General features: G+C 41.6%; 1 long non-coding RNA gene across 1 annotated transcript; it reads left to right on the top strand.

The window, feature by feature from the left end:
* The first annotated feature begins 995 nt into the window (after positions 1-995).
* LOC141796602 (uncharacterized) lies at positions 996-20,875 on the top strand. Its single transcript, XR_012598896.1, has 3 exons — positions 996-2,657; positions 9,668-9,754; positions 18,780-20,875. It is a non-coding gene; the product is annotated as an uncharacterized LOC141796602 (long non-coding RNA).
* The last annotated feature ends 1,110 nt before the right edge of the window (positions 20,876-21,985 follow it).

The following is a 21,985-nucleotide window of genomic DNA, read 5'->3' as shown; positions in this document are numbered from 1 at the left end:
AGACGTTAAAGCAAAGAATAATCAATACAATCTAAGATGGTGGAAACAGCCGTTCTGCTTAACTCTCCCACTGCTCGTGGAAATCAGCTCAGTCTCCAACAGGACGTATCTGCATGTTGTGGGTTTTTCCTGTGAATATTCTCTGATTTTGCTCTAGCCGGCAGTGGCAGCTGTTTTTCCTCTAGGAAAAGCAGTGAAGTCTTACCCAAAAATGCTTATCAGCCTTTTGACTCTGTGCCAAAATAGCTGCGAGGTTTCAGCTGCATCGTTCAACTCGCTTTGTGACAGAGCCGGGCTGAGGAGGAGGGTCCCAACTGTGCGTTCTCTGCCACGTTACTGAAATAAACACTGTGGACGCTTATCTTTTTCCTGTGTGTGTATATGTGTGTCTGTGTGTGTGTCTGTGTGTGTGTCTGTGTGTGCAACCCGTCCATTCTGTGCATTCATGCTAGTCACTGTGGCATGCTAAAGAGTTAATGCACTCTGAGAGTGTGTGTTCCTTTCAGAGCGTGCTCCCAAGACTGTTGCAGCGACAAGAGCCCGGCTACGGTAAGAGACGAGGTTAATAATTCAACCTGCTCTCAGAGGTGTTGCATATTTCAAGGATCCTTCATCGGGGAAGTCTGCTCTGAATGACTGGCTATTCTTTTTTTCCTCCTCACTTTTCTGTGCACTAGTTGATATAGTAGCTGAAGTAGTGGAGAGTGTATCCCAGTATGGCGTGTGAGTATGTGCACTGCGTCTGCGCACTACCCGAGGAGTGGATTTCTGTGTCCTCCTCCACCCCTCCCACAGTCAGTGCTTTCCACCCTCCCACTCCCTCCCTCTCTCTCTCTCCCTCTGTTTTCCTCTGTGTCTCTGTCTCTCACCCATCCTGCGCTCCCTCCCGTCTCACCCCCCCAGTCTCCAGTGCAAATACAGTTCCTTGCCGTGTTGGACATGTGATGAAAAAGTGACTGGTTCGCGCGCTCCGCAGCACCTCCTATTTCATCATCAGCGGAGCATTTCTCCCCTTCACTGTGCGCTCGCTGTCTCCTCCTCTCCTCCCTCTCTCTCTCCCTCCCTCTCTCTCTCTCTCTTCCTCACTTCTTTTTCTCTCCCTGTTTCGCTTGCTCCCCTCTTTCTGCTCCAGCCACACGCAAGGGGGAGACTTAAGCTCTGCGAGGGGAAAAAAAAAGAAAAAAAGTCTGCTGCTATTTCTACAGTCAGGGCCTCCCCACAGCCCGCCCTTCCATAGACGGAGCTTTTTTTTCACTCACTACTAGCTGGATTTTAACCCTCTGCCTCCAACTAGCTGCACAGCAGCTCTGCAAAACCTGGCAACAAGTTGCTTTTAGGGGCCTTTTCTCACTTTTGGCGCATACATTTTTGCATCACTTTGGATTTTGACGCTCTTTCAATCTTTCTTTTTTATTTAGTTTTTTTAATACGTACGGCGTCTTTATTTTCGTCCGCTAATGGGTTGTAGCAGTTTTTATTTTGTTTCTCTCTTCGCTTTTTGAATGGAAATTCTTTAAAGTGGTGTTTCGCCATGTGATGGGCCTTGTTCCACCTGGAGCGCCGGGGCGCCATTTCTGCCGGGAAACCTGCTTGTGGTGGGCTCGTGGTTCGGATGACCACTACGGATGACAAGCAGAGAATGTGTCCAGTGTCTGTGCGTTTACACATCTGTGTTTTTAAGACATGTCCTTCTTCAGCGCCAGCAACTGGCGTGAAGTGCGGCACCTCCTTCGTCTTTACTCCCTGTCTCTCCTTGTATTTCCTCTCCATGTCCTCCCTCTCTCTCTGTCTCTGGGTCTTTCGCTCTCTTGTTCTCTGTCTTTCACACCGACTGGCTCTCCTAACAGGGGACCGAGTAGTGTGCTGATCCGGAGCTCTTTCTGGGACAGGTGCCAACTGCAAACAAAAGACATTAAAAAGCAATAAGAGGACAGAAATGAGTCATTTGCAATATTTCAGTTTCGATACAGAGTGTCAGCGGTATCCTTGCATGTTTTGTCTCTTCACGGCCACTTTGTTCGATTATTATAAACTGAGTTTAAAGGCTGATACATGAGACTCATTCTGTTGTTGGGGCAGAGGTTTGAACACTTTGCCATGCTTATTCTAGTGAAGGTATTTCATCTTGTGAGAGTGTTGGTGTAACGTGTGAGAGCAGCATATAGACTTCTGAATTATTCATGTGCCTGGCTGAGCCTGTGACTGGACTGGTTGTGCCATTTGCATGCAACAGACATGCTATTTGTCTGTTTGATAACATTCCTCATTGAGAGACTTGTTAACTCGCTGACTGGCTGAGCTGGAGCTCTGCAGACAGCCTCATGGCCTCCCATTGTTTCAGGCCTCAGCAGACCTGGACGCAGCCGGTGGCAGGCGAGCCGTGCAGCTCTGAGCTGGGAGCTCAGTGCTCCGAGCAAGACAGAGGCAGAGTGAAAGAGAGGGAGAAAGTCTGAATCTGAGATTGAGGCTGGGACTGAAGCCTGGGCTGGGACTGAGGCCGAGTTGCAGCTGTGGAGAGAAATCACTAAGTCCTGCATGAAACTCTGAGCAGGGGCTTGTGGCTTCCTCCACTCCTTAACAGTGATGTGGATCCAAGCTGGAAGAGATGGCGAATTCTGGGTCCCGACCAAACATTTATCATCTTTGCACTGAATTTGGTGAGTAAAAATCTGGCGTTATATGTTATATGCGTTTTGTTTGCCCACACGCGGCTGGATTGTTTGGCTTTTCAGCCGCGTACGATTAAACATTTGATTCACTTGATGTTCTGAAGTTTTTCACTTTGCCTGCGCATTGATACATCTGAATATAAAACTGTACATGCGCATATAGTTCAGAAACACAGCACACACAGGGGCGATATAGCGATTTCTTCAACTTTCAGCTTTCCTGTGACTTTTCCCAGCCATCTTTCAAACCTGTGTGTAATTTAGTAATGCAAAAGCAAAAGTTATTAATAGCGGTTTGATTGCAGCGTGGATAATCCTGCTTGGTGGTAATCAGAGGATGAGTGGAAGGCCTCGATTGTGGAGGTATTTCATGTGAGTGATGTGGTCCAGGCTTACAGTGTGCAGTATGAAGGGGAGTACGTGGTGTACTGACCGTTATAGCTGTTTAAGCTTTATGAAAGCTTTCCTTTCGACAGAATTTCTGTCAAAATACTCAACATTTCTTTAAAATTGAGCGTTTAGTTAATCGTTATCACCGGGCTATTATTCATTTTTAAAAGACGGAACCGAAAAGAAACGCGAAACTCTTCATCGCCGTCTTTGCAAGGTATTTGCCTACATAAATTCTATATTTGTGTTGATCTTTTTTTTTTCTTGGGTTTCTTTCATCAATCGTTGTTTTTCCTAGAGCACAGGGATCTGAATGATAATTTACATGGTAAATGTAAGTGTTATTGAAGATGCTCGATCTGCTTTGAATAAAATCAGTGCGGATTTAACTTAATTTGTTTTAATGTAAGTAAAGAAAACTTCTTAATGCATCAAGTACGGTAGTTTTAAGGAATTGTTTACACACGATGGCTAAAGAAATGTTGTGTAAACACAATATGGAGATTTTCTTAAATAATGCACAGGTAGTTAGTATAATTGACTTACAGAAATCAGTCACAGTTGTATCAGTGATTTTTGTATTAATGTGGCAAATTACCATCACTAGGTCTTTTCATAAGATGTGATAGACACTGCTTTCAGGTTTCGTACTGAAAAATTTGCTGAGCATTTTAATATCTGGTTACTTTTTTTCAGAAATCAGAATCATACTTTATTGATCCCCGAGTGGAAATTTCATTTTACCCTTTAATATCTGCTCTTGTGTTCAGCTGTTTGTCAGGGTGAGCTCAGAAAGGGACTATTTTTTCACTGCACAGAGCCAGCTCTCTACTACCAGGTGACTCAGGCCTCAGATTGATCTTTCCCCAATACAGGTGATTATGTTCATTCATTCGAATATAAGCTGTGCCTAACCAGCAGTGGACACATGGTTTTGGCTGGCAGAGTCTCAAAGTGCTCCACCCCTCAGGCCTTGTTGGCAGTGGGTGGCAGGAGTCCAGGGGAGGGTTGCATGTAGAGAGGCAGATGGTGCTGTGGGTTTCTCTCTGTGATAAAGTGTACCTGAACAAAACCAAAGGACTCGGTCAGCCTACAGTGAGCTGATCTGTGTGCTCAGACTCTGGTTAGCCTTTCTGGAGCTAAAACAGCTAACATGAAAAAAGACAGTTTCAGGACACACACACACAAACGCGGAAAACATGGACACAAACTTCTTCAGACGAAAAAATGTAAAAAGTAAATTTTTATGCTGTTTATCATCTACCATTTTTTAAGAACGGTGAGCATATTTTTATAGAAATTTTTCCTTTTCAGTGTGTGTGTGTGTGTGTGTGTGTGTGTGTGTGTGTGTGTGTGTGTGTGTGTCTGTGTCTGTGTCTGTGTGTGTGTGTCCATGAAATGGTGTATTTGAAATGTTAATTCAAGTAAAGCTCTACAATGATTTAAAGTGTATTTTTCAAAATTTCCTGATCAGTAAGTGTTTCAAAACCTATGAAATGTATTTTCACAGTTTTTGGGAATGCAGAGGCAGCAGTGTTTTATGAATACACTTAGAGAGCAGTACAAAAAGACACTGAACTTGAACTTACCCAATGCCGACCTTGACTCTGGTTTTGAACTTGAACCAGAACTTTTTTCTTTCTTTTTTTTCAAATTACGATTTATATATTTTTTTTATTTCAAATGAACACCGAATAATACACCGTAAGAAAGAAGAAAATTTTAATAGTTAGATCACTTTATAACTTTTTCGTGCATGTAGATGTATTTAAAAAAAAAAACTAAACAAGAGATGTGATAATATGTTTTTAAGAAAAAAACGCCCTGCTACCTATTACTGTAACTGTGTTACATTATAAGTAAATTAAAAAAATCCTTCTTTTTGATTCCATAACAGATTCATGTCAGTCAAGCAAAGTTTAATTTGTATTTGATAAGGGCATATTTCAGTATTTCTTAAGTGAATATGATGAAAAGAAGATTAAATGACGTATCACGGTACCTTCATGTATTTATTCTTATAAATCTAAAACTTTTGCGTAATGTTTTGATATTTAACAAGACACAAGTTAATAGTTTATTTAAATAAAAAGTTTTAGAGTACAGAAAAATGGCGAGTATTGCGTGTGAATTTCCAAAGAGTTCAAAACTAAATTAACACTCACAAATACCTAACACACAGCACACGATAGTGTGTGTGTGTGTGTGTGTGTGTGTGTGTGTGTGTGTGTGTGTGTGTGTGTGTGTGTGTGCTCTCATGCTCATTTACTTATCGTGTTCGTTTAATTCCTTACGATATTTTTAAAAATATAAACTTTTTACATTTAAAATTTATATTTTTCTTTCCTTTGAACATGTATGATTACATAAGCTGTGTTAATTTAAAAAACAAAAAAGTTTCATAGACGTTATAAACTTTTAATTTTTTTTAAATCTATTTTTATCTTTTTATCATATAATATATACCCATTTTAAACTTCAAAACACAATTCACATTTTTTAAGTATTATTTGATCAGTCTATGAGATATGTGTAAACGTGGCCTCTATCCTGCACTTTCTAAAAATTTGTATCATCAGGCCAAAAGTTTTCGTGATTGTTTGTTTTGAATCATTTTATTTCTATGAAAATGTGTTTTGGTGCGGAAAGTCAACGTTCAGTGATTTATCATAGCAGAAAATTATCAAACCCTTTTTTTGTTTCATAGTTTTATCTTGTAACTAATACTATAAGTTTTTCACATTTTTTTACTGTGTTGGATTGAAAAGGTCATATGTGGTGTATTAACTGTGTAGACTTCTGTATGTCTGCAGATCTGAGTAATTCTGTCTGAGACGTTTGAAGTGTGAGTGTGTGGTTTAGGTCATGTGCCAGTGCTCAGTGTATTCTTACCAGTGCACTGAGTCACTCAGCAATACAACACAGCAATAAGCCACCAATACACTGCTTCATTTGTTAAGTGGATAAATCGGTATTTAAGATTATGTGATTTTCTTTCATTTATGAGCTCGCTGTGATGTTGTGAATTCCATCCAATTTCCTCCTGGCTAATATGAAATCCAGATTGGAGTGGTGAATGGGGGCCAAGTGAGGAGTGGCTGCAAATATAGTTTTCTACCATAGTAACCACGGCTTTTTCATTTTTGCAGCTAAGATTTTCTCGGTGTGAATTTTGGAGAACAATAAGAGGTCCAGCATGGTGAATATTGCCTTTTTGTGTTTGAGCTCTCCAAAGAACTGTCACACTTAGGGTTTGGATTGACGTACAGTGCAGTGTGGTTGCATGTGTGTAGCCCTGAAGGAGCTTTTCATGTCCTTATTAATACTTTGTCGTTTAATTTTTGGTGTGTTGAGTCACTGTAAGTAAAATTTATATAAATTTAAATGTTTTGATGAATTTTACAGTCAAAGAAATTTACTTTTTCTGATCGGGAAAAAGAATGGTATTGCTGCTTATAAAACAAGGCTGTGATTGCGTTTTAAGATTTAACTTTTTGTGTTTTCCTGAGCAGAGAATTATTCATTCAGTTTATTTTAGCTCAGTAAAGTGCATCTTATTACATTTACTCAAACTTGGATAAATAAAACTGTAAATGGTAAAATGGTATAGTGAGTAAAACTGCATTTGCAAGGCCATCAAAGTAAAAAAAATTTTGTAGTTTCTCAGTCATTGTAAAACACTCCTACTGACTGAAAAATAGAGACGCATTGTCCACACGTTCTTCAATTTCATAATTGAATTACATGCATAAAAACTTTTTTTCTGAGGGTGCTTGGAAATCAAATTTTCTGTTTTATCATTTCTATCAGAAAAAGTCTGTATTGGTGGTGTGTAGTGATACACAGTGAAGCAGGTCCCTGCTTGTGTAAATGGAGTTGGATTGAAATTTCCCACTTTGTGAGCCTGGCACATGCAAAGGGGCCCACCCTGTGATAAAATTGCATAGATTTCTCACAACATACATCAGCAACAGTCCTGTCTGCTTCAGGCTTTTATTTAACACTTCACAGAGTGTGGAATAAGCTGTCCAAACCTCCTTCGAGGTAAACGTCAACCTACAGGTCTCCAAGGCAGAATCTTAGCAGGCCCCCTCTTTGCCCTCCTGTACTCTGAGTGCAGAGGAGCAGATGAGTGGATCCACAGTGGCCACTACAGGCTGTGCCGCTCTCATACAGCATTGGCTCTACAGTACAGTACAGTAAGGTACAGTAGGAAGTAGGCCAGGCCTGAAAAGAGCGAAGAGGGGCTGGACAAAAGGCCGAGACCCAAATATGCAAACACACTCAGACACAAACATCCTGTACATTGTTTGGGTTTTTTGTTGTGAATCCAGTGGCAAAATTATTGCACAAAAGCGAACATTTCAAGGCTCACTAAACAAAATAATTACATACTCATTACACACACACAAACACACACAGCACAGCCTCTGAACCTGCTTTGCCTCACTTCTCTGTCTATACATGGAAGCCATTATTCCTCTATCCCTGTCCACTGCTCAGAATCAGATCGGGGGCCATTTTAGTCCCCCAGTATTAATCAGGACGTCAGCTGGGAGCGTCACATGTGATTTATCCCTGAAACCACAGCGATTCCACAGAGACGCCCAGCACAGGCGTAATGACATAATTCTGGATGGGGAGAATTTCAGGGGTGACAGATGATGTAGACTTTTCTCCCCCTTCTTTTCGAAATGCAACCTGAAAAAAATCTTTGTGACTTTCATCTGGTTGATGGGTCAAGGTGCTTTTTTAGATTTCACTGTACATTTGTCCTATATGTAAAAAAAAAAAAAAAAAGTGTTAGTGAAGAGAAGTGTTGCCGCCACAATCAGGTAAATTCTCAGAATAATTCAGACTAAAGTTACAATTTTTTTTTTCATTTTAAGCACTTAATGTTTTCCTAGGGCTCAGTTGTCTCTGTTCTGCAGCATTCGTGTGAGTGTTTCTCTGCACAATCATCCGTATAGATACTTGTTTTATGTACCTGCCAGGCAAAGCGATACTCCAGATAACGCTGAGGAGCTGCGCCCACTCAACTTTTCTTTTCCAACACTCATATATTTCTCTTCACTTTTTGGCCTCTGCTGTCGCCAAAGCAATTTAGTCATAGAAAAACTGCAGGATCAGCAGGTTTGTTCCACTCAGAGTCAAAGTTGGAAGTGTTGAAAAGGCCTCGCCTGCAACTCCTCTATTATCAAAATACTGTACAGTACCAAAATACCTAACCCCGCTCCCCTCTCACTAGTTTTCTGTGTGGAGCTGAAATAATCTGGATACGTTTGGTGACACATTGGCTGAGAGATGTCTTTGGGTTTCTTGTTTCAGTACGGAAAAATTAAATATCCTCTGTGGTTTCGATATATCACCACCTATGTTTTTTGTTCACTGATTTGACAGCAGATTATACAAGTGCAGTTCTGCTCTTAATGTGTAATCTTGTATAAAGTTTTGAGTTTCCTGTTTAACTGTTGTGTGATAGAAGAGTAGCCAAAAAAATCAGATGCAAAAGAAAACACCAGTTATAATCCAACAGAGCACATTAAAAGTCAAGTTAAAAAAAAACTATTTTGCAACAGTTGTGCACTGTATGTAATGCATGAATGTTGAATAATACAGTACACTAACAGTGCATAATATTAGCAGCTTTTTCCTGTGGTACATACTGAAATACTCTATACTGTCCCCTCTGCACTCTCGCCCAGGCTGCATGAGTCATCAACACACACACACTCACACGCTGAGTGCAGAGCTCGGACATGAATCTCCCTCCACGGGCTGGAGGAGTTGGGTTACTCATGAGCCCATAAACATGTGCTGGCTGCGCTCCAAGTCTCTGTGCTGTAATTACTAACGTTAGAAACAATATATAAAAGACCCTTCCCCTCCAAAGCCGTGTCCTGCACTGCAATTAGCGTCCTTGTACAGAATTATCACCCTTCATCAGCCACCGCCACATGGAGTGAAGCCCTGTAATTGGCTGTGTCCTTCTTGGTCTGCTTGAGGACAAACGCCCTCCTCCCGTAATCACTATCGCCTTCTTTATCTTTCTGCAATCGATAGCTAACTACCTCTGATTTCATTTTATTTCACCCAAACGCGGTGATCCTTGCCGCGCACGCCCACATAAGCACAGGGGAACAAGGGCAGGTGTCAAAAGCTGCCTTGTACATTAACACAGCACAGCCCCCTACATGTGTGAATGCAAACATACTGCTCTGCATGTGCATTGGCGCTACGTCGCCCACGCACATGACACTGCAGCCTTTCAGCGTGCTCAAGTTTGTGTGCACGATATGCAGCGCGTGGGTGCAAGGGCCAAGGCCTCGTGTGTTGTTGGTTCCATGGCTAGCATGCGGCAGTGTGAGTTGGCTGCTGCACTTGGTAGGAGAGGGTGCGGTGTGTTACATGTTGCACTAATGAGTTTCCCTGGCCAGGCAAGACCAGGGCGAGCCTATTAGCAAACAGGCAACAGAGCGGAGACCCTGCAGACCTCTGCCGCTGCTTCTGCAGCTGATCATCCTCTCTGTTTCTGCTTTCTCTATTGTTTTCCTATTTTCTCTCGCCGTGAAATGTCTCAGTTCTCACTCTGTTTCTGTTTCTTGCAGGCAGTGAGATGGGTTGACTTCTGCCACAGCCACAACCAACAAGTGAAATCACAGACAGACGAACACACCAGTGATTACAGCTGCATTGTGAGTACCACAGAGTATTATAAATTGAATATGTTATTTAACATTGTAATGTAATGTGGTCACACTAATGAGATGAAGTCTGTAATTAGATTCTGCATAACTTGCAGCAACATTTGTTGTACACATTGCATTGAAGCACTCCTTCCAATTCTATTTCCCCTTCTTTCTGAGGCTCATTATAATGTGAACGTGCATCATTAGATTAAACTATAATGGCTGCTCATTGTGTCTCTATCCCACTAGAAAAGCTTAGCGCTCCCAATGGCTTGTAAGTGCAAACAAAAACCATGCACAGTTTAAAGCAAACTGTCCGGGTGCAATCTCAGCCATCCACCAGGCGAAAGGAGTCTTGACTTTGTCTGTGTCGGGCCTGGATCGCTGAGAAAATGGCTTCCTCTCTTTGCCTTCCAGCTCCCCGCTCCCCGCCGCCATTTTGTGTATTGGTGCCAGAGTAGGCAGGTAGCAAGATGAGAGGGACGGTGGGAGAGGAGAAGTGGGCGAGACTGGGTGCTGGGTTCAGGAGAAAATTAGAGGGCATTGGAGAAAATGATGAGCTGATAATAGAAAACTTTGTATTCCTGATGGAGAGATGTTTTTAATTGTTGCCGACTGACTACAGCCTCCCCTCTCGAGCCTCCGAGCTCTCCTCCTCAAAGGGCTGACCATGCGGGGATGCCATAAACTGTTCCTTTTCTACCAGGGCAAATGTGCTGGAAGAGCCCACAGCTGCATGACCCCCTTCCACCCTCCAACAGCCCTCCCTTTTCCCTCCACACCACCACCCACAGTCCCCTCCCCACTGCAACCCAACCTGCCCACTTATAGCACTCCAGAACCAGAGTAACAGGGGTAAAACTTCAACATCTGCTCATGTACCTGTCTCCGCCCTAACCACAGCACTCTGTTAGCTGTAGCCTGAGCCCCAACTGTGCCTGAATCATATGCACTCAGTAACCCCAGGCCCCACCCTACAACCTCCAGCTACTGTAGCAAGCCGCCTGCTGCCGCTCTGGAATCCAGTATGTGCCAGGCATTTGATTACATGTGCAGATGTTATTAAAATCCTGCTCTCATCTGATCCCAAGACCGCAGATATTATATATCCAGCTTCAAGTAGGTGTCTGCTGCTGCTGCTTTTTACTCTTGATCAGCTAAACTTTTCCAGAAAAGTCATAAAGTAATCCTCCGTAGTTTTGGCACAGTTACATAAGATTAATGTAAGGCAGGTTGACGTCATTTGACCTTCACTGCCATAGGATTACACTTACTTAATGAAGAATGTTGGTTGACTTTGGAACTATTTAGGTTTTATAACCCAATATTCATCTGTTGCACAGTAATTCTCTGCCAGTGTTTGTAGAAGTGAGATGAGTCAGTGTAGTCAACATGTAATTATGCAAGTGCGTGTTTATGTTAAACATACCCAAAAGACCATAAAATCAAACATTCTTGATGCTAAAACTGAGTCACTTATTATAATAAAATTTATTTAGCAGGTTTACTTTGTTTTTTTTCTTTTGATTAGCAGCAAGCTATCTTTTGGTTTCACTCAAATTTTCAGTAATCCTTCGCTTTGACAGTTTAGGGAATAAGACTATAATTACTATTGTAATATTCATTTCATGACGTTTAAAAAGACTAATTTTTCAAGCGTTCAAACAATATTAAAAGTAAGCACCTGGTCAAAAAACGTCGTACTTGATCTAGCCATTAATTCTGATGACATCAGGGTTATGCCGTGTCATTTAGTCCACTACACTTATGTCTTAGTTGTTAATTCTTGTGTTAATGTGTTGTAAAATAAATTTGAGTCTTTGGATTAAGAGGCAACAACCGGTCAGTAAAAATGAAGCCTGTGCCGAAGTGCTAAAAGTCGCTGTTCGTCAAGAACCCACTTGAGGCTGGCTGCAGAAAGACCAGAAGTAATGTACACACTCAGCCATAAAAACAGACGTTTACAGCATTAGAAAGCATATTTACAGCCAGGTTCAAAAATGGCTTGGGTCTAAAATGCTGATTTCACTATCGGCACACACTGTAAGGTGAGTGAATTTTTTTCCATCCCTGCGGTTTAGAAGTTATTAGGATCCTTTGATTTTCTAATCAGAGGCACAGCTCAGGTCATTTGACTGCCAGGCGTCCTGTAGGTGCTTGAAGAAAAACTGTTGGCGTCATAACAAATGTGGCTGCGTCTGCGGATTGGCTTTATTTCACGGTTTCAGGAACAGACTGGTTACCTCGCGGACGCTTCGTCCATGTTTTATACAGTCTTTGGTTTGGATAAATAATGTTGTTATTGGTTTAGCAAGATTGGCCAATATTAGCAGAGCTAGCACCACAAGCCTTCATTCCTTTGAGCAGGTTTACGTCCACTGCGCTACCAGATGCCGCGTGTTGTCTGTGCTTGCTCACTTAAGGGTTGTAAAGCATTATAGCAGTAGCCATTAACAACAGGTACAGCCCCAGCTAGTGGCAGGAGGCTGCACTACAGTTGAGACACAGCATATGACCAACAAATAATTCTTATGGCAACTAGCAAGGTTAGCATTAAATTATTTAGTCCACTAAACATACACTTTACTCACTTATTTATTTATTTATTTGCTTGTTTAAAGTTGCCTTTTCCCACCTTGTTGCTGAATTAAGCTCATTAAAGCACCACAGCTGTCACAGACACAAATGAGTCTGAACATGTGTATATTTTAAATGTGGATGAATTTGTAAATTGTTAAATAATGGGTAAATAAAGCTCTAGAAACCTCTCTGTATCTTTGATGGATAGCTATCTTTTGTGCATAGGAGCAATTCTATTCCTAGCTTTTTTTCTACTGTTTTGAATGTAATGAACATATTTTAATGTTAATCAAGGCTTTTTTGAAGCACTTGTCATTTTCTGCAAATTAAGTCAAATGAGAATATCTTACATGCAAGTTGAGAAGTAAGAGACACATTGTACACAGTAAAATAGAAATGTTCACTTCGCCCAAACACCATGACAGAATTTTAAAAAGTCTGTATTTTGTGATGCAGCACATGAGTGTATATCTTGGTGTAAGGCAAACAAATGGTGAAACAGATTATGAGTAAAAATGTGGGTGTATCTCCGCTAGCATGTCACCGATTTAGACTCTAGGTGCAAAATATAGCAGAGGTCCCTCCAGCAGGCAGACCTGGCCTATTTAGGCCTGTCACAGACAAGCTCTCATTGAGACGCGCAGACAGGCAGTCAGCGGCTTCACTAACCGTCCAGAATGCACTCTGTCCCCTTTGGCTCCCCGCTCCTTAATCTGGCCATGTGTTTGCATACAGGACAGAGCGGCCTCCATATTGTGTTTGTGGAATGAATTATGAATGCTATTGCATAACTGTAGCTTCTTTCTGGGGCATATCTCTACAGCATCTACCCAGAGACCAGAGCATGAATACATTCCCCTGGCCTAGACCTCTTGGAAGTGATACTGCGAAGCTGGCCTGCCTGCGTTTGTTTATGGTTATATAGAGCAGATGGCCCTGCAACATGGTCACATATCACACACTGCCTCGCTGGCAATGCCACACATTCATTCTTATAGGCAGAAATGTCGGGCCGTTTGAAGAGGGCTTAAATCAACAAAATGACTTATAATTATTCTATAAATCACAGAAGGAGAAGTATTAAATGTCTTTATCAGAGGACTTGACTGTATTTTCTTCATGTTGGCAGTAGTCCTGGAACTATAGGCACCAGCGGTAATACCAGCTGCAAATTCAAGCTCTTTAATGCTAGCTCTGCTGTATTTACTGCCTTAGCTGTCAGCTGTAAATGCTAACCACTGTAGTGAGTGTGACTACAGCCAGCTGTAGCCTGGGGGAAACAAGCTCTTCAAGGTTACAAACTGTACAGATCCCTGTCTGCTTTGCTCGGCCCTCTGTCTGTCAGCTGAAGTTCATATCCAGGCAGAAAGGTATTTGTCCCACCCTCTAAATATAGCTGGCGACAGATGCAGAACGATGGGGCACTGCCCAAGCTGAAAGGGGCCCTGCAGGCAGGCCAGAGCAGAACTGGGCATGCAGACGTGTCAGGACTGTGGACTTCTCTTAATAGACAGGGGCCGTACAGGTCACCAGCAGCTACGTGGCAATACACGTTTCATTAGCATCCATTGAGACTTAGACCAAAAGTAGACATTTATTTACACATAGTATAAGGTTTACCCTTACATAGTGGGTAAAATAAATATCATGATACACTCTGATAAAGGTGGTTAACAAAAAAAACTTTCCTTCTACTGGATTTCTGACTCTTTTATGCAAAGCAACTTCAGATGTGGTTTCTAACCATGTGGTTTTGTGGTGCTGTATGTCCTTAATTATTGCAAAAAAAAAAATCAGTTTGATCCCTATCTTTTTCCTGACGAGGAACCCTGTAACCCTAAAGCCAAACAGAAGCCACAGGCTGTATGCTGATACATCTGCATAAATCTGATCAAGATATAGTTTTCTGCCTGTGGTTGTTTGTACATCATGCCATTCAGACATGTGCAAAGAGTTCATGATTTAAGTGGGATGCCTTAGAGTGCAAATTATAAATTTTACAAAGAAAAGAGAAACAAAAATCTATTTTTTAACTTTCTATGCGCTCTAAGTTTAATGGAATATTTTAAACTTACCCGAGTTATTTGTATAGTCCTGGAGTTGTTGTAGTTGATCTTTATGTCACTGCTTAATCAGTTTCTTTTCTGCTTACAAAAAAAACCTAAAGGTCTAAACTGTGAGAGTGCATCAGGTTTATGGTGTCTTGAAGCAGTTCCTGCGTAGACTTTCCCTTGGGCCTGAATCTTGTTGTGCACCCTGCTGTGCATCCTGCAGTGTTACCATGCCTGTGTATGTATGTCTGTCAGTGTACAGTGACTGTATACTGCGTGTGAGAGATGAGAAGCAGCTGGTGAGGTTGGCCTGAGTGGTCTGAGGGACCCCTGCTGTGTGCCCTGTCATTACAATGATTGGGGTCGTTTTTTACCTCTAAGGATGGGGCCGAGGCGGGGCGGGGGGGCTACACTGGGATCGACTCACTCTGCCTAATGTAGCCCGCTTCACCTGGCATGTTTATGGTTCTGCTGGGGGATGCAGGGGAGGGGTTGGTGGGGCCTGTTCATCTCACAGGCTGACAGGCAGACGCACATATTATACACAGGAGATCGTGCAACGCACTCCATCTCACATGTATTCTCCACATAAACAAATGCATACGGTACTCATGCACTACCTGTAGCTCCACATGCTTCAACCCAAAGAGGCACATACTGTACTGTACGTTCATACACCTTGCTGTACTCTTCTGCACTAGGTCTGTGAGCTCAGTATCTGCCTCCTGCAAAGGTGACGGGGAGGTCAGCCTGTCTGACTTTGAGCAGAATCCCCCAGCGGCTTGCCCCAGCCGTCCCCCCTGGCATGTGTAACAAGACCTGCCCATGCTGCCTCTGCTCTCCCCTCACTCCGCTCTTGCTGCTGCCTCCCCCCTGGCTCTGGTATAAATAGATGGGTCATGCCTGCTGTGCTACCCAGAGGCGGCAGTTGGGGGGGCATCCTTCTTTTATAAATGCTCCATCGTGTCTATCTAGATCCCTCCAGTCTGCACAGAAAACACTGGTTGTAACAGGCCGACATATCGCTGTATACAGGCAAGAGAGGAATGCACAGAGTTGTCAAATTAATCCAGACCATTCCTGATAAAGGTCAGCCACATATGGGAGCCAACAGGAGTGCTCTTTCACTGTTCATTGATACATATTCAAATCATGCACAATGCTGCTGTACTTTTCTGGTATTTTATATCATGACCAAAGGCTAAGTGCTTAAAGAGCTGTAGAGTGAACACACAGCCTCGGCACTGGTTGCCACTTCAATGTTCTTGCATCACTGCCAGTTTGAAACCTTGGTTTTGGTACCATTTCCATACAGTTCCCTTAAAATATTGGTGTGCATGGAGAAAGATACACATTTTACCACAACAAACTTTAAATAATGTCAAAAAATGATATTTTAAGAAATGTTCAACTTGTTAAAATCACTTGTTTAAGTAATTGATTTCAATATTAGTGTGTATTTGAACATTTCCACACTCAGAATTTCTATAAAACCACCGCTACACACACATTTGTTTTAACTAAAGCCCTGTCCTGTGTCTGAAAAGCCCTGGCTGCACACTGTGGCTTTACTTTTTAACTGTTTGCAGTAATCGCCTTTTAAAACTGTAATAAAACTGAATATACTATGTGTAAAAACATGGGCTGTCATTGTTAAAGTGTTTATGGGGATAAAGTCAAGGTCCGCATTTATTTTTTAATCACATGCTTTTTTTAGTTCTTACAACACCCCATTATTCAGCTGCTGCAGCATCTTCATGCTTCCTGCTGCTGCAGTGTTGGAAATAGTGGCGCCACTATAAAAAAAATGGACAGAAAAGTAAAGATGCACTTTGAGTCGAACAGAATTAAAACAAGTGCTTTATGTTTTACCTGTGAGCTCAGCATACAGGTGTAGGTAATCTGACTGATGCCAATGGGCAGCAACATTATTAGAGTGACCTTTAAAATGTGCTAATCAGAAGAGACCTGTGAATAAAACCAAACTAATGAAGTTATATAGCACTGGCCATAAGGCGGAAACTGACAACAGGTTGGCAAACATTGTGGAAGACATTGGTCAGGAGGTTGTCATGTTGGGACCAGACATATTCCTTATTATGTAGCGGCATTAACGGGGTATCTCTGAATATCAGTGAGTAATAAAACTGCAAACCCTTCTGACTGTGATTAGACCTTGCACTCATTTGCCTTAGAGCAAAATGTGTTTATCAGATAAATTAGTTGAAGATTTCTAAGTAATGATTTCTGACCATGCCTAAGTGCAACACTTTTCTGTATCATGAATCCAAAAGTCGATATCATAAAGTACATTTCTCATTGCAAATCTAGAACAATTTTTATCGGTTAGGATTGCTTTGACTTGGAAAAAAACCTGCAAAATAACAGAATTTTAAACATATGACTTACAACATGATTAATTGTGATAAATTAAAATTCAGAAGTTAATGTGATTAGACAAACTAATCATTTGACAGCCCCGCTAAAAATTCACAACTATAAAAAAACAGAAATAAAATACAATATTTTTTTTATTTATACAAGAGAATAAATCCAGATTTCTTGTAGATGCATACTGTGTGAATATCTGTCTTCCTGAATATTCTGCAGCCCTGAGTGACCACAGACCACCACAAACTAAAGATCCTGTTACAAGGTTACAGCACTCCACTCCATCTTACTATCAGTGCGAGTCAGCTTCAGTATTGATTGATGGCTCTGTAGCACTTAGACTAAAGTGTGATTGAATTAAAGTGGCTCTTTAAGCAGTGTGTGCCTTTGCTGTGAAAATGTGATGAGGTAAATGAATTTCATGTTTTGCTTTTCCCCCTGAAGGGTATTTTTCTATGTTTGTGTGGGAAAATATTTGCAGATGTGTGTTGCATTTGAGACTGTGTGGGTGTATGTGTTTGTTTGTGAGTTCGTGAGTGTATTTCCCACAGTGTGAGCGTGACAGGATGAGACGACGAGGTGCAGAAAGTAGGACTTTGCACCCTGAGCCCTTCTAAACAGCTAATGGAGGTGCAAGGCTGAGCAGTGTATCAGTTACAGACGCTGTTCTTTCAAGTGCTTGCTGAGTCTGCACAATTTTAAGAAGGCTGAGATTTTTAGGTGGATGAGCCGTTGGTAGATGAGGGTTTTCAGGTTGTGTTACATAACTGCATAAAGAGCCCTAAACAAGAGTGCAAAAGGGTTCATGTCTTTGTGTGTGCGCTTGTGGTGCATACTGGTCCTCTGCAGTGCATGTGTGTGGGTGCGAGTGTGAATACTTCCCTGTCACTGGATGATAGCAGTTGGCTTCACTTGAAAGCAATAGCTCTCCTGGCTATGCTCTCTGCTGGTCAGGACCCCAGAGCCATCTACTATATTAGATTGAAGTATGTCCAGTCAGCAGGCTGAGAGGACAGCATGCCTTGACCTTACCTTATGAAGTCTGGAGCCCATGTTGCTAAGCGCTTTTGCAGGGCTGCACAGTGTGAATAGACAGAGATATAAACTGTGGGTTTCCCTGTACAGTGCAGATTGTGTCCATGTAGTCATGAAACCAAGACACATTAGGCTTGATGAGGATGAAAAAATGTGCATCTCAAAATCGAGTTGATGTTTTCTGCAGTTATACATAGCCTTCATCCAATTTCAAAATGTGAATAGTAAATTAGTTTTTCACACATGATTAGCTTTAACTGAAAGCTATTACAAGTTAATTAAATCTGTTCACACTTGGCTCTTAGTGCAGCGCTTGTAGTTTCTTTCTCTCACTATAGAATATGTGTGTGTGTGTGTTAAACATGTGTGCACTTTTGGTTACCATACTGTACCTTTCTTTTTGGCAAAATATCCGTAATTCTTTCTGTTTGTCTATTACCCTGTAAGAGTGGAGTGCGTTTGGTGTGTGTGTGTGTGTGTGTGTGTGTGTGTGTGTGTGTGTGTGTGTGTGTGTGTGTGTGTGTGTGTGTGTGTGTGTGTGTGTGTGTGTGTGTGTATGTGTGTGTGCTCGTGCATACTTACAATCCACTCATCCATTACTGTGGTGTAAGTACGGCAGTGTTGAATAATGCAAAGAGCCTCAGACTCACCACTGAGCAGACACAATGGGGCCCCTCAGCTCAAGACATACCGTTCTGTATTGTGCTGTACATTTGTGCATTTGCAGATGGAATAATGTTACTATATGGCTACGTGCTGCCCAAGATTCCCCTGGTATGACTGTTCAGGAGATAGTGTGACAGTAAACATCCAGGATGGTGTGGGTTTCTCATGGAGCAGTATGAGTAGTTCAGAACTTCTGATAAGCAGACTGTGACCGCGTGCAGTGATAATATTTCGTCTTTTTAGGAATAAAAAACACTTGTAAGTATTCCTAATAATCTCACAAAAAGTCTGTTGGTGTTTATTTGCAGATTTTCTCTGACTTTGACATTTCCAGAGGACACAATTGGACATTCTGCTGAGACCCCAAAGGAAGGAACCAAAAGACCTCCTCACCCACCTCCTCTGCTGTGTGTTTTCAGAGCAGGTGAGAAACATTAACATCAGCAGCAACAGCTGCATCACCTCTGCTACACACATGTGAACCAGGATATGAGCCCGCTTGAGTTCACCCACTGTCAACACAGGTCACTGATGTCAACACTCCTCTGAAGCACACAAACAATACAGTGAGAAAAACTGCAAAGCATAGAGGGACCTTGGAGTGAGCTCATTTAGTCGACCAAACAGTTAAATGCTGTCACCCTCTGTCGGCATTAGAGTTGTTTGGTTGTAATAATGATAATAATACTGATTTTTTTTAAACAAATGATTAATACTTTCATTATTATAACAGGGCAAATACGCTAGTTTCATAAGTGATTTCTGAAGAGTAAGTGCAGCCACCTGCCACTAGCTATAGGGACTGTAGCACCTGTTAATGCTACTGCCAAAATACTATGCTAACTATCAAGTAAAAAAACAGATGATATCCTGAAGCAGCACAGTTTGTTGATATTTTGATCTATAAAAAATAGAAGTGATGGCTGTGTCAGGGTAGTCTGGCATATGAACAATCAATGGGCACAGGAGTGATCACAGGCTGGTGGTGCTAGCTCTGCTAACTTCAGCGTAACTGTTTCATTAAGAACCTTATTTTACTGCTGTAATATCTTGAAATATAAATATATTTCCAGACTTGTCAGTTTAATGTAGCTCATATGAAGTGCATAGAGAAATGTATACGTTGAAACAGCATTGATTTCAAGATTCGATGATTTCTATTCAATCCTCCTTATGGATGTCACAGTACCCTCTGAGTTGCATACAGGTCATATTTGAATATGGAAATGTCTTGGCTGAACTATTTGTTTGGGACACATTTGCCTTATTGGATCATTTGAGTTCCTCCTAACCTCGAGCCATGAACCTACTGACCCTTCTGTCTCATTGTGTTCAGAACACAACATGTCCCGTCACACCGCTGAGGCGTCCCAGAGGAGGGTGGCGTGTGTATTTGTGTTTCTGTGAATCATAACTTCTGTTTTGTATTCACTGAGGTGTGTCAAAGCGGATTACCTGGCTGAATGGAGACCTGAGAAGACTTTTGTTTTTGAAGACTGTCCTTTGGGGTGAGGTAGTAGGTTGTATAGTTTTTGGGTCATACCCTTCCTGTCAGATAACTATACAACTTACTGTCTTTCCTGAAGTGGCTGTAATGTCATCAGATGCTTTTGTTGGAGCTTTTGGAGCTGGATCAACACTGAAATTGGCATTACCTGCAGAGTGCCAAGAAAATTAATGATTTGTAACATTTAATTAAAGTAGGTTGTTGAATTTGGGGACTTAAAGGTCCATAGAAATGTTTTTTAATGTGCACTTTTGTGTCAGGCTGCTTCTCCTTGCACAACTATAACTATACATCTTTATCTTCTACTGTCTTCTCATTCGATTCATATTTTTTAGCTTTTATTCCTGCTTTGTAACATTTTTATTTCAGTGTCTGGTTATCAAAACAAGGTAAAAAATTTCCTGTTGAATGATATAATGTAGATTTACTTCCTGCATATGGCACCAGCTGTTAGCTTTAGCTAAGCTGTATCTGTAGCTTCATGCATGCTGAGTTTTGTCTGTCACAGTGAATTGCAAATGTTTAGTATGCTGTTTTTCAAAAGGTCACTATGTAAGCAGATGCATTTAAAAAAGGTTTTGTATAACACACTCAGGATGCCCCTGAGTACATTTGAACCCAAGCGTGGCAACCTTTCTGATGTTCGAACGGGGTGAGGTAGTAGGTTGTGTGGTTTCAGGGTAGTGATTTTGCCCAATCAGGAGATAACTATACAACCTACTGCCTTCCCTGAAGGGCAGCAATACGTCAGCATACACACCAGCACCAGTGTCATTCAAAACAGACAAACCAAACCAGGGGGTCATCCATCCTGACTCGCGGATATGATTCCTATTACCTGCAGAGAGGATAAGCAGGTAAAGTCTATTGATTTGAACCTTGTGCTTTAAAAAATAATAAATGAATTATTTGATATACTTGCTTGTGTTTGGCATTTATTCCTGCTTATGAATTTGTGCTCTTGAATGTGTCGGACTTCACAACTTACGGACAAAGAAATGTATAAATTCTAGTAAGTCTCCTGTTTGTTCATAATATTATATTCAGTCTACTAGCTTGAATTGTACATAACCAGACATCTCCAGATCTATCTTTGAAAAGCCCTGACGTGACTACCTTCATCCTCTACTTGGATCAGCCCTGCAGTCCTGACACGTTTAAAACCCCAGATGGAAAAATGGAAAGCCATGGCACGGTCTGACCTCCAGAGCTACAGCAATGATTCATGCGGCAGAAGATGATGGTTGCGGTGTGAGAGTTTCTTTCTGAGCAACAGAGCATAAAAATACACACACATACACACACACATACACACACACACACACACACACACACACACACACACACACACACGAGGTGAGTGCCAACTGGTATCAGGCCAGCTTAGGCGTCAGAAATTCTTCACTGTCTGAGACTGCAGACCTGTATCTCATATCATGGTCAGAGTTGAGGCTGTCAATCACAGTGAGAGGCCTCAGTTACACCTGTAGCCACATCCTGAAGATAAAGTCTGTTTCAGAGGTCGTTTCTGAAAATTATTTTGGCCTTTTTGAAAGCACGAATGGACAAAGCCAAAAATGAGAAAGGGGAGAAACGACATGCTGGAGGGCTAAGGTGTGGGTGCGGTTAAACCAGGATATTGCTTTGGGGTCTAAGTCACAGTACCTGGGATGGAAGGCTAAACCATAAAGCTAAACCGGAGCACCAGAGGTTTTTATCCGAGTAATGATAACAATTATTGAGCTTGTCAGGAGGATTGTCAGACAGCATTGATGTTAAACATAATTCTTACTCAAATAATATGGCTTCTATCCACGCCAGTATCTATATTTGTCTCTTATACAGCCTAATTTTTTTTTTTTTTAACCGAATATATTCTACTTCATGCACAACAAATGTTATAATTTGTTAACCTGAAACCTGCTTAATTATCATGATCCCAAGAAAAATAACAGGATGGCTTTGGTAGTAATACCACTAAAGTTCGAAAACCAAATATCAATAACA

Source organism: Halichoeres trimaculatus, unplaced genomic scaffold, assembly GCF_033239565.1.
Source record: "Halichoeres trimaculatus isolate MK-OKI-2021-1 unplaced genomic scaffold, fHalTri1.1 fHalTri1_scaffold_10, whole genome shotgun sequence".
Classification (NCBI taxonomy): Eukaryota; Metazoa; Chordata; class Actinopteri; order Labriformes; family Labridae; genus Halichoeres; species Halichoeres trimaculatus.
This window is presented reverse-complemented; position numbering and strand designations above follow the sequence as displayed.